Here is a 14,331-nt window from a genome sequence, read left to right on the forward strand (position 1 = left end):
TTTAAAGATGACCAAAGTTTTATGCTCGTTGTATATATTGATTTTTTAGTTGCATGAAGAAATTTTAAATTTTATTTTGTTAAAATTTTAATTTTTTATTAATTAATTAATTTAATAAAAATTTAAATATATAATTTTAATTAAATATTAATATTAAAATTAAGTTATTAATAATATTATATATATATATAATTTCCATTTAAACTATCCCATAAATATATATAAAATATTATTATTTGTTTTATAAATATATAAATTATTTTAAAATAATATTAAAATATGTTTTAATGTTATAGTTTAATTATTTTAAAATTATTTTAATTTAAAAGTAATTATTTAAATTATATAGGTGGAGAAAATTATTGAATTAAATTATTGTGAAAATAAAAAATATTCAAAATTTTGAAAAAAATTATAGATATAAATATATATATATATATATATATATATATATATATATATATATAAAATGTATATAATGTGGAGGTTTAATATCATTAACAAAAAAATTGATAGGTCATATATTTATCATTTAAAAAAATATAAAATATTGAATAGTTATTAAAGTTTTTAAGAAAGTTGGAATATGTATTTATAATAATTGGTTAAAAAGCTAGTTTTTAAAATTAAAATTAAAATATTTTATGTAATAATAATATTTAGTGATGTTTGTTATTTATTTTTATTTATTTAAATAAAATATAAATAATATGTTTATGTTTTAAATAATAATTATGAAAATAAAAATGATAAAATATTATTTTTAAATGAAAATGAAAATTAAAAAATATAATTTTTTGTGTTTAGATTAAGTTTAATTTATTTGATTAATATTAATTATGTATTTAATGATTTTCTAATCGGGGTGGAGAACAATTGTCATTTTTCAGCGGTTGATGTATGACTTTTGGTATAAGGAAAAGATGGTGGAGGGCAAGCATACAACTTTCTCATAATGCAACGATTAATGCTCTTGAGTTTGTTTGTGTGAACTTTCATTCCTTGCTTGCATGAGAAGGATTAAGGGGATCCATGGCGTCCGTATGTTGGTGGTTATTTAGTGTGGGTTACGCCGCATTGCGAGTGTTGTTCGAATTTTAGTGGGTTTGGAATTAGTCTGTGGCTCTGATTTCTTGGGTCATGCAGGTATGGTGGTGTGCCTACATTCAGTGTCCCTCCTTCTGCGGGTTGTGTAAGGTAACAATCACAATCTTGCTGCTTTAGGTGACTTCTTCCTTTTCTCGGTTTGCTCAGTTGGTTGGTCGGGTGAATAACTGGTTGGTTTTGGGATTTTGTTTTATGGGCCTAAGTAGTTCTATACTTTCGCATTCCTAGTGGTGTTGGGTCAACCCTCTATGTGTTGTGGATGGCATTGTGGCCAATGGTACTCAGTGTCCTGTAGGTGTTAATTACACTCGGTGTGGGTTTTTGACGTTGGCCATTATTGAGTTCTCTAACTTTGACTTTTCCTGGTTCTCTTGTCTGGGTGTTGTTGGTCACAGAATTATCATTGAGGAAGTCTAGTGGATTTGGCATCGCTTGGGCTTCTGGGAGTCAGAGTGTTGTGTTTTTCCTGTGGGTTATTGGTTGGTTCTCCACTGGGTTCTCCTGGTGAGAGTTTGTCAGACAATTTTGGCCAAGGTTTGTAGCGATTACACGATGAATTAGGGCGGAGGAGACTGGATCGATAGCGTAACTCCGCCTCTCTTGGAAAAGGCGTGGAGTGTTGGGCTAGCGGTGGTGGTCAGTTAGTTGGAAGTGCTTCTTGTTGAAGGGGGCGTGGTGCTGGGGCTATCTTAAAGGTGGTGGAAGTCTATCGAGGTTTGGTACGGGTCTCTGGTTCTAAGTGAGGTTCCCAGGATGATGCCTCTCCCTCGCTCTGCGCATGCTCTTGAAGCCAGATTTGGCCAACCCGCCTGAAGGCTTGCCTGTGTCCGCTGGTTTCAGGGGTGGCGGAGTGAGAGTTTTTGGTGTCGGCAGGGGTTGTCTTATTGCTTCTAAGCATGGTAAAACTAGTGGGGGTGTTGAGGTTGGCAAAAAGAGAAGGCAGTTAGTTGGTCTTGTGGGTGGTAGAGGTAGCAGGGCTCTGTCACAAGGTGACCATGGGGGTAGAAGCAGGGGTCGAAGATCGAGTCATGGTCGAGGATCAAGTATTCACGGGCGGGGTAGTGGGATGAGATGCATGGTCTTTGAGGGGCGTACAATTGTTGATTGCCTCAAGAGCTCTCCGACGCAACTGGAGATGCTTCAGTCCATCTTAGCTACTTTGGAATTTCTTTACAGGTTTCGAAAAGAAGAACATGAGGTCGTTATGGCCAAGTTGGAGCAACTCCAATACTTTCAGTGCCATGTTTGTGAATGAATTGTGGTTTTCTAGCGTGGGAAGAATATTATGATTGAGAAAATCAAGAAGTTGGAATCCAAACTTGCTCACTTTAAACAACATGTCCATTGTCTCTACCGCCCACCTCATCCTCTAAGGACGGGGCCAAAGAATCCTGCCTTTATCACTTTAGATGACTAATTATGGTAATTGGTGTCTTGTTAATTCTTTTTTTTTGGGCATGTATGACCTATATGGCCATGGATCTCCTAGTTGGGTATTTTGTTTTTTGTCTATAATATGATTAGAGCATTGATCAACAAACCTGGTCAGAGTGAGGCCACATACATTTTGATATCTTTATACATACTTTTTGATAAATAAAAAATCACAAACTTACAAATTTTTTTTTTTTTTATGATAATAAAATATAAAAATATATTAAGATAGTTTATTATTATAAAAATATTATAATAATTAAAAAATATTTTATAATTTTATAAAAATATTGATGTTACATATTTATTTACGAAAATATATTAAAGCCATCGAAAGTATGGATTAAAAACACGAGGACCTAGAGGTGGAGGTAGCAAAACTGTTATATATTTCCACGTAGAAAGAAATATTAAAACTATAAAAAAAATATGGATTAAAAACAAGATAAGATATAGTGAGTGGGAGGTAGCAACATTGTTATGTATCTCTATGAAAAGGAATAAATTAAATAGGTTAACTTGCATGATTAATTAAGTTATTGAAAATAATAAAGTTGATGTATATATATAAAAGCAATAAAGAAAGAAAAAAGTTGATACAATAAATGATCTTTGGGTGGAAAGCATAATGTTGTTTGGTCTTTGAAAATGAACGTAAAGAACAAGAAAAAAGTTGATACAATAAATGATCTTTAGGTGGAAAGCATAATGTTGTCTGGTCTTTGAAAATGAACGTAGCAATTATTCAAAAACATGTTAAACTATTTATTACCGAGTATAAGTAAAGACAAAAATATTATTTATTTTTTATATAAAAAAATAAATTTATAAATCATTTTATATTATAAATAATTTTATAAAAAAAAAGTTTAGAAGAATATGATAGCATCTGCAACATCATAATCTCATAAATTCTAAGTTATAAAATATATTTATTTTTCTCAATACATTAATAATAATTGATATTACAAATGTATCCAGTCCCTTGTGGTCTCTTCACAAAAAGCGATTTTTTTTGGGGTCAAACTTGTATCATAAATAATTTTGTGCAGAGCAGCAGAGCTGATATATATTGGTATGGCATTGTCAAATTTGAAATGACATGTCCTCCATTAAATTTTGCTTTCAAATCACTACGCGCATCTTTCTTACTCCATTTTGGGTGGGGTGCAGAATCCTTGTATTCCGGGAAATTCTTTACTTCAGGTGGACGAATAAATGAATGACAGACCATATATGGGGAGTTTGTCTCTCCTTGAAACTGAGAGAAAGTATCCTAACGATATTGTACAACCTACAGTCTCAACTCAGAACAATGGAAACCAATTGGAAAACGTTTTGAAATGCACCGAGAACATCTGACCGTTACCAAACTGGCATGCGGGTTGTATCTGGCATGGAAAGCTTTGAACCGCACTTTTTTTACAGGAACACATCATTATGTCCTTTATGAAATTTGAAAAAGCATAGTTCATTCACTATTATGGAATTGTATCATAGTTTAGTCAGAATTTTAATCATTTTTTTAGATAATATGGGGCTTGAGTGGTGTTAAAATTACAGAGAAATATCTAGGATAATAAATAATTTATGTATAAAAAATATCAACAAACATATAAAACATTATTTTCAAGATGCATTTGATAATAGAGTTTTTTATCACATCAAATACTATAGAGTTTTTTATCACAGGAAATACTATGGGTTATATGAGTTTACAGATCACAAATGGTAAATTTATGATTGGGTGTATCAAGATTATTTTATATATTATATGACTTGAAATATTCAAATACCTCATTCAAAGTTTATCAATTGGGTTTTGAGAATTACTAAAATGCTCTCTCCATTACCATATTCTTCTCTGCTCTATATATGTTAAACCAAATCAAACACTTATTCACCAAGTACTTCTTTTACTTATTCAACAAGTACTTCTTCCTCGTGTTCTTAGGTTACTGCACCATTTCTACACCATGTTTCATATACTCATGAATTCACAATATAATAAGTTTATTATGTTATTTGGGGAACTGAATTTAGGTAAGGAAGATATTAATTATTTTTTTATTATTTTAAATAGTTAAAAATTATTATTTTTTATATTCCTTATTTAAATTTGATTACCACAAATTACATATTAAAACTTATATAAGTAAGTTATTTAAACATAATCCATATCAACTAAATAAAAAACTATAAAAACAATAATAATTAATATTTCTATTTATTTAACAAATATATATTATATTTAAAATTTAATAATTTTATTTTAAATATATACATGTCTCATGTTTCTAAATCAGTGTTGGATGTTTTTTTGTCATCTGAATTATACAATATAGGTTATTTCTATCTTTTCTTCCTAAAAAATCTGATTTCTACCAAGTATATAAATTATTTTTCATAATATTAAAAATAAATAAAAAATATAATGAGGAGGTTCTATATTTTTATATTTGTGATTGAAAAAAAACAATTAATAAGAATTTTTGTGTTTTGTGAAGTGTCAATAATAAAAATGAAAGTTAGTAACTTTTTCCTTTAATAAAGAAAAATAAAACTATGAAATTATGATAGGTGAGCTTGTGTTATAAGGAATTTGAGAAATCCACTAGGAGTAATTTAATTGATAATCACCTTATTATAAAATACTATATAAACCATGAAATTCAAGGTTTAAATCCTCCATAATTAACCCAATAAAAAAATTGAAAACAAAAATTTACTTTAAATATTTATAAATATAATAATTATTTGACGAAGAAAAACTCTTTAAAACTATTTATTATACAAGGAAATTTAATAAATCAACTTATATTATGAATAATTCTATAAAAAGAAAAAGTTAGAAGTACAAACTTATGTGTTAATAATCATTAGGAAAAGAAAAATGTTGTAACTAGTTAATAGCACTAAGACATTGGATAGAAGAATACAAGGACTTATAATAATATTATTATTATGCCTTATTTTTAAACTATTTACCATACAATAAATAAATAAAAGGAAATTCAATAACTTAAATTATATCATGAATAAAAAAAATTGAAGTACAAACTTATGTATTAATAATTATTAAAAAAGGAAAATGTTGAAACTATTTAATATATTAGACATATGTCCCTGATCGGGGTGAGAGATGACGATCAGGTACTTATGGGATCTGTACCATGGTCAGACGTATTATGAGCAAGGACAACGGGTGGCTAATTGGACGATCATGTACTTATGGGATCCATACCATGGCCAAACACATTATGAGCAAGGACAACAGGTGGCTAATTGATGGCCCTTGCACATTTGCCTCCAGATGCAATGTGGCAACACGCATGATAGCCATTAATTGGGAGAGTAGAAATCGAGGAGACATCACTTCACTGGGGTTTTATGCAACAATCTAAGCTTGCTTTGGAGGTATTGTTACAAGCTCCTCTGCAATCTCCAGGATGCGAGTGAAGGTAACTCAACATGGCCGCCACCCTAGGGCAGACGACTTCACCCTCCTTCCAGTGAACAATGATTGTGGGTATGTTAATTATGTATGTTTCATACATGCACTTATCCTTGAGCTTATATATAATCTGAAAAATCGTTGGAAGTGTTTCTCTGAGATGATGTCTTGGGTCTGAAAGGAAACCTTTTGGGAATTAGTAGGATTTTATGTGTTTTGTGAAGTGTGAATAATAAAAAATAACAATAGTACTGTTTTTCTTTAATAAAGAAAAATAAAAATACGAAATTATGATAGGTGAGCTTGTGTCATAAGGAATTTGGGAAGTCTACTAGGGGTAGTTTAATTGATAATCACCTTGTCAGAAAGTATTATATAAACCATGATTTTCAAGGTTTAAATCCTCCATAATTAACCCAATAAAAAAATGGAAAATAAAAAATTACTCTAAATATTTATACATATAATAATTATTTGACAAAGAAAAACTCTTTAAAACTATTTATTATACAAGGAAATTTAATAAATCAACTTATATTATAAATAATTCTGTAAAAAGAAAAAGTTAGAAGTACAAAATTATGTATTAATAATCATTAGGAAAAGAAAAATGTTGTAACTAGTTAACAACACTAAGACATTATACATATAATAATTATTTGACAAAGAAAAACTCTTTAAAACTATTTATTATACAAGGAAATTTAATAAATCAACTTATATTATAAATAGTTCTATAAAAAGAAAAAGTTAGAAGTACAAACTTATGTATTAATAATCATTAGGAAAAGAAAAATGTTGTAACTAGTTAATAGCACTAAGACATATGGATAGAACAATACAAAGACTTATAACATTATTATTATTATGTCTTGTTTTTAAACTATTTACCATACAATGAATAAATAAAAGGAAATTCAATAACTTAAATTATTTCATGAATAAAAAAAAAGTTTTGAAGTACAAACTTGTGTATTAATAATTATTAAAAAAAGGAAAATGGTGAAACTATTTAATATATTCAGATATATGTCCCCATTTAGGGTGAGAGACAACGATTAGGAACTGATGGGATCCGTACCACGGCCAGACGCATTATGAGAAAGGGTAGCGAGTGGCCGATTGATGGCCCTAGCACATTTTCCTCCAAGTGCAAGGTGGCAACACACGTGATAGCCATTAATTGGGAGAGTAGAAATCGAAGAGACATCACTTCATTAGGTTTTTATGCAATAGTTTGAGCTTGGTCTGCATGTATTGTTACAGGTTCCTATACAATCTCTAGGATGCCAATGAAGGTAACTCAACAAGGTCGCCACCCCGGGGCAGACGACTTCACCCTTCTTCCATTGAACAATCACTGTGGGTATGTTAATTATGTAGGTTTCATGCATGCACTTATCCTGAGCTTATATATAATCTGAAAACTTGTTGGAAGTGTGTCTCTCAATGATGTCTTGGGTTTGAAAGGAAACCTTTTGAGAATTAGTAGGAGTTTATGTTTTTTTGTGAAGTGTGAATAATAAAAAAGAAAAATAGCAGCCTTTTTCTTTAATAAAGAAAAATAAAACTATGTAATTATGATAGATGAACTTGTGTCATAAGGAATTTGGGAAGTCCACTAGGGTTAGTTTAATTGATAGTCCCCTTGTTATAAAGTATTATACAAACCATGAAATTCAAGGTTTAAATTCTCCATAATTAACCTAATAAAAAAAATGAATCTAAATATTTATACATATAATAATTATTTGACAAAGAAAAACTCTTTAAAACTATTTATTATACAAGGAAATTTAATAAATCAACTTATATTATGAATAATTCTATAAAAAGAAAAAGTTTGAAGTACAAACTTATGTATTAATAATCATTAGGAAAATAAAAATGTTGTAACTAGTTAATAACACTAAGACATATTGATAGAAGAATACAAGGACTTATAAATATATTATTATTATTATTATTTCAATAGAACAGGTAGAATTTTCATTCATAAAGCTATCAACAGGCCAGGTCCCTTATAGTCATGGAGAGCATGCTCTCAAAATTTTCCAGTAGATTAACAAGCAGAGAGACCCTATTGCTACCTGTGTTATTCACATACATACTCTTTACATATTTTATACTATAAACCTTCCAAAAGACTCCACAATACACTACTATTCGATAAAACGTAGATTTTAACAAGAAAGAGACCACTGCTACTTGCAGCTTCTAGGGTCGACTTCTCCTAGAGCCTTGTCAGGAGGTATGATTGGTTCTTCGTTTCTACCTGTCCCAAGATCCAGCCATGAATTTCATCACCAACGAAACCATCAACTTGAAGAGAAGAGTCATCGCCAAAACCAAAAGCTTCTTTTAGCACACCCATGGTTGTTGTCTCCACATTTACTTCAATATTTTGTACCTTATGACTTAGGTTCATAACATATGTAGTCAGGAGTTCCATGGTTTTTTGGAGCAATTCCATATCCTTACAGAGACCATATTGCTGAGCATATAGGACCACCATGTTTTCGTGATTTCCTTCAGAATTTCCTTGATAAATTTCTTACAAGAGCTATCAACTATGTCCCCTATATTCCCACTGCGCCCATACTCCACCGCGTTTTTACCACTTCCATTGCTTGCTAAGGCCATTTTCTTAGATATTCTCCCCTGCACCAGTAATATCCTATGGTTTATCTGCCTCAACTAGCAACTATAAATAAGTGCTTGGTCCTTCCTAACATTCCTTCCTATCTTATCAGTCATAAATGAATATCATCTCTGCACCATGGCAAAGCCACTACCATCCATCTCCATTACTGTCGAATCCTACTTAGTTCGAAATGTGATGGTACCAACCCTGCCCTCGATTGAATCCATATTAAATAACCAGCAAAATAACCCAGAATTAAAATACCACATGTTGTGGTTCATGGCCTCCTTGCTCCCACGTTCACACCTGTGCAATAACTTCCTACCAACCGCCCCCTCTCCTGATGCACTGCAGTGAAACCTCAGAATACTCTCCATATTAACTACTTGTTTATTCTTATGCAATCCTGTACTCCGGATGTACTGCACATATCTTGTGTTATTAAATAACATTATGGGATATGACATATATCGCTTATATTGTTAATTTGTATATAACCTTGCTCTAACTCCACACCAATGTTGGCTTGTGCGTCTGCTGATTGGTTATTGACTCGTTTTACATGGAAATTTTTTTAATTTTCAATTTTTTTTAAGAGATACATTATCCTTATAAGAATTGGAGAGGTTTCAAACTCAATGAGGTTCTCATGTGTGGCGAGGTTCAAACATTTTTAGATAATCACCATAGAATCACCAACAATGATCAGGTTCGTGATGCCCTGGGAGACGCTAATTTTCAAGCCTTGCCATAGAGAGAGAGAGAGAGATTTTGCTTGATTGTTCGTGGCACTATCGAGTCCCCATGCGAACTTTAGTTCAATATTTTCTTCAAGGTTTAAAAGCACCCCTCCCACTCTAGCCTCCTCGGGGTTACCTTTCGAAGCTCCATCAAAATAGAGCTGGACCTGACCAATATTTCTTTTCCATTCAACAAAATCCTCCCCAATCAGTCTTATACATAAGGGAGGGACGACATGATATTTTGAACTAAGAGCTTGGGAATTGGAACTAGAAATTCTGAGCCACTCTTTTTCATTAGTAGTTAATTCATTCAGGTCTGAATCATCAAACCCCCTAGAGGAAATCACCTCGAAAAGAAGCATCATTCCTTTGATTGTTGTAGATTCTGGAATACAACATTTATCTTGAAAGATCGCTTGGTTTCGACAGAGCCAAATTGACCAGTAAAGATATTTGGGAATCGCCATCCAGCAATGCCTTAAGAGAGAATTCGAGGAGAAGGGGAATTTGTGCTTCCAATGTATAAACATCTCGTTCCAATCCTCAACAATGGGAGGAGAGTATACCAAGGGCGCTAAAGCGAACTTCCAGGTTTCCACAGAGAAAGGACATTGGCAAAAAAGATGCTTGATAGTTTCCTCTGCTTTACCACATAACACACAACGTGAGGTACCATGTATGTTCCTTTTCCTTAAGTTTTCTGTTGTAAGTATTTTCTCGTGCACCATTTCCCAACAATTGACCTTGGTAAGCCCATCCCTGATCCAAATCTTCCCCCAAATTTTTGAGTGAGGGGGCAAGGAAGGGTTCTTAATGAGAAGAGCGTAACCATATTTGACTGTATATTTTTTACTCTTGCCTCCCATCCATACCCGACTGTCCAATTTTCTTGTGATGATAGGCGCAAACCCCTTTAGTCGATTGATCATGGAATGTCAATGATTCAACAAATGGATGGGCAGGTCCAAATCCAACCACCCACACAACAGAGGATGGTCGTCCCAACAGGATATGTCTGTAAGACAATTATAACAATGCTCTTCCATTCACTTAGAGAATTCCACAAACCCAGGACTGGAGACGAGGTCAGACAGGGGAGAGCAATATTTCCATAGGTGAATGTGTTTCCCATTGCCTGGCTTCCAACCCAGATGTTCCAGCATGAATGATGATGAAGCTTTACACAGTCTCCATATTTTTGAGCCTTTTCCTTCCCATAGTTCTCCTTTTGGTCTAATAAGATGATTTTTATGAAAATATTTTCTTGTAAAAGCCTTTTTCCACCACTCATTGGAGTCTGAGAGGAGTCTCCAAACCAATTTTTCCCCAAGAGCCAGGTTCATAAGTTCAGGGTCCTTGATTGCTAATCTGCCCAAGCTCTTTGGTTGTCTTACCAAATTCCAATTGACAAGGTGGAATTTGTGGTTGTTACTTTTGCCCCCTTTCCATAAGAACTTCCGAATTAGCCTGCTTATTTTTTGATTTATATTCTTTGGTGCTAAAAGACCAACTTCCAGGTACACCGGAAGAGAGGAGAGAACATATTTGATGAGAATAACTCTCCCCACCAAGTTGAGCCACCTTACTCCCCAGGAATGCACTCTTTTCCTTCCTCAACAACCTGCTTAAAGGAAATAGGAATCCCAAGATAGGAAAAGGAGATCTGATTAACATCCACTGGAAAACCCGGCAAGCCAGAAATTTCCATCAAAGTTGCCTCTGAGCAGTTCCATCCAATCAATTGACATTTCAATTTGTTTATCAATCCCCCAGATAAAAGGAGATACCAATCCAGAATCTTTTTGAATCTTAAGGCAATCACTAAGGAGGCACCTCCAAGCAAGAGGGTGTCATCAACAAACTGAGAGTGATTTATTTCATGAACATTCCTTGCAATGCTTAGGCTAGGGAGAGATCTAACAAACCTCTTAGACTCAAGATTGCGACTCAACGCTTCAACCATAATTATATATAAAATAGGTGACAAAAGACATCCTTGCCAAAGGCCTTGAGGCAACAAAGAAGGGGGCCAATTGTCTATTTATCAAGGGAGAAATCCAGGGAGAACCAATACAAGTGTTAATCGATAAAATGAATTCATTGTTGAAACCTAATTTTTACATGACAAGAAATTAAAAGGAGTGATTTACCTGATCAAATGCATTTTCCATATCCAATTTGATAACCATTCCAGCTTCTCCCACTTCTTTACTAGAGCGGATTGCCCCCTGAACTAGAATGATATTATCGAGTATATTCCGATGTTGCATGAACCCGCCTTGATTCTTAGAGATGAAGGAAGGAAGCAGAGGCTTAATCTTGTTGGCTAAGATTTTCGTTAAGATTTTATAGGAAGAGTTACACAACGAGATAGGGTGAAATCTTGAAAAGGAAGAGGGATTGGCTTCCTTTAGAATCAGGGCAAGGAAGGATGAATTAGTGCTTCCTCCAATCTTCTTTTTGACTCTGCTATGGTTCAACATTATGATAAGATCCTTTTTGATAATGTTCTAGTATAGTCGATAAAAGAAGATGGAGAAGCCATATGGACCTGGTGCTTTCTCGGGCTCCAAGGACCAAACCACATTTTGAGCTTCTTCTTCCATTATTTTGCCTAAAAGAGACTGATTGACAGATGGGGAGATTACCTGTGGCATTGCCTGCAAAAAATCATTGGCACTATCGAGAGGGATATGATCTTTATTGAGGAGAGATTTGAAAAATTTAAAGGCCTCATTTTTTATTTCTGCAAAGGTGTTGACCTTCTGCCTTCCTTCAGGCTTTATCTCCCTTATTCTATTTCAATTCTCCCGAGACATGGCCTGTTTGTGAAAGAAGGATGTGTTGGAGTCCCCCACTTTTAACCAAAGACTACGAGATTTTAACCTCCACATATTTTCCTCTTGCCGACTTAGATTATAAATATGTGTGGAAAGGTCCTTTTCCTTTTGGATGTGTTTTTCTTCTATCTGTGCTTCCTCCATCATCTTATAGTGCTCGTCTAATTATTGAACTTTATCTCTCCTTTTTTTCCCTGGAGGTTGATAATTCTCTTTCAACCACTTCCTCAAATATATTTTAACATTCTTTAGCTTGGATTCCCAGACAAAATTGGGGGATCCCTGAATTGGGGACAACCAAGCTCGCTTCACTAGTTCCCCAACCTCTTTTGAGAGGCACCAGTCTGCATTAAACTTGAATGGAAATGACCTAAGGTTTCTATCTTCATCAAGTTGATCATGATGGGTCGATGGTCCAAGTCTCCTTGTGCTTCTATAGTCGAAGAGCAGTCAAGACCTTTGAGGAGCCAATTGTTTTGAATCAAGAAGCAGTCCAGGAAGGTTGCGATAAATTGTTCTCCAAACCATTTGTTGGACCACATATATTTCCTAGAATTGGGATTGATAGCTATCATATCCCATCTCTTTGTTGTTTCCTCCATTCTATCTCTGAACGAGTCCCTAGTCGAAGTCCCTCCTTCTATGTGATATTTAGGACGGTGTTAAAGTCACCTCCCATCACACTATTGGGATGATGGTTCCTATCATTTAGGAATTCTAATGAGTCCCATAATTTGAATTTTTCACTCTATAGAATTGGTGTATAAATATTTATGAAGGGGATTCTTTCCCATGTATCTCTTTCCTCTAGGAGAGCCATCATCCAAGATTTCGTTTTTATTTCTTCTACCACAAAGAAGTTCTTTTTTGACCAAAAATACCGAGCCCTCCAAAGGATCCTTTAGATGACTGGATGAACCTAGAGCAATATTTCTAGAAGTTTTCAGCTGCTCTAAGTACCATCATTTCCTCTAATTTTGTTTCTTGAAGAAACATCACCACTAGAGATTATTGTTTAATTATGTCTCTCACTGTTAGGATTTTGGTAGGGTTTCCTAGCCCCCTGATATTCCAGGATATCACTTTCATTACTTAGGAATGGAAGGGGAAAATCCACCATAATTTCCTTCTTTTCTTATCCTTTTCCCCTTGAGAATTTCTGAAATGACTTTTTGGTTTCCTAGTTTTTTTGTTTAGTTCAGCTTATTTTTCTTGCAGTTCCCTCTTGATTGGTTTTCCTTTTTTCTTTGAGGTTTCTGTTTCTTGACTACTGCATTCATCTACCCAGGATAAATTTTTATTCATATTATGGGTGATGACTCCTTCTATGCCCTTATGCATACTACCAGGGATGTGAGTTAGAGGTTCAAGGGTTGGAGCTGCCTTAGAAGGAGTAGCTTCACACCCACCTTCATTTGGGTTACTCTCTGCTACTATTTCACCTTCTTCGACTACCAAAACCTCCTCCATGCTTTTCCCTTCATCTTGTTGGAGGGGAGTTTCCATTTCAACTTCACTTAGGACTTTGAAGGGAATCGAGGAGGAGGGGGTTGTGATATTGGCTACAATTTTTCAAGGCTTTAGAATTGTTCCTTTTCCTTTCAGAGCTCTTTTTTGTTTCTACCATTTCTCCTCATGAGTAGAGGGAGCCTCCATACTTTTATCTTTCCCGACTTTTGCGTAGTCTCTAGAAAAGTGGCGATATTCTTATCAATGTCTACATTTGAAAGTAATTTGTTCATAGTCCATAATTTGTTTATGCTTCCATTCTCCCATATTTAGATTTATTTCTACCAACAGACCTTTTTCCAAATCTACTTCTACACATATTTTGGCACAGGAAAATTGGAAGCCTTTAGGTTCAGATTTGTCTAAGAATTTCCCACCCCATTACCAATAGCTCTGAGATAGTCATCGCTCCAACAAGAGATTAGGAGCCGTGAAAGTTTGACCCACATTGGAATAACAGTGGGGATGTCCTCGTCTAGATTGAAGTCTAGTTCCATTTATTCAAATACATTCCTCTAGAGCCGAAGAAATATGGCCCATTTCGAAACACTACATCTTTGTCCTCTTTCATTTCAAATAAAAATATGAAAAAATCATTGC

This window comes from Pinus tabuliformis, chromosome 6 (assembly GCF_031772625.1).
Source record: "Pinus tabuliformis cultivar Carrire ecotype Pingquan chromosome 6, CPIR1, whole genome shotgun sequence".
In the NCBI taxonomy this organism is placed as follows: domain Eukaryota; kingdom Viridiplantae; phylum Streptophyta; class Pinopsida; order Pinales; family Pinaceae; genus Pinus; species Pinus tabuliformis.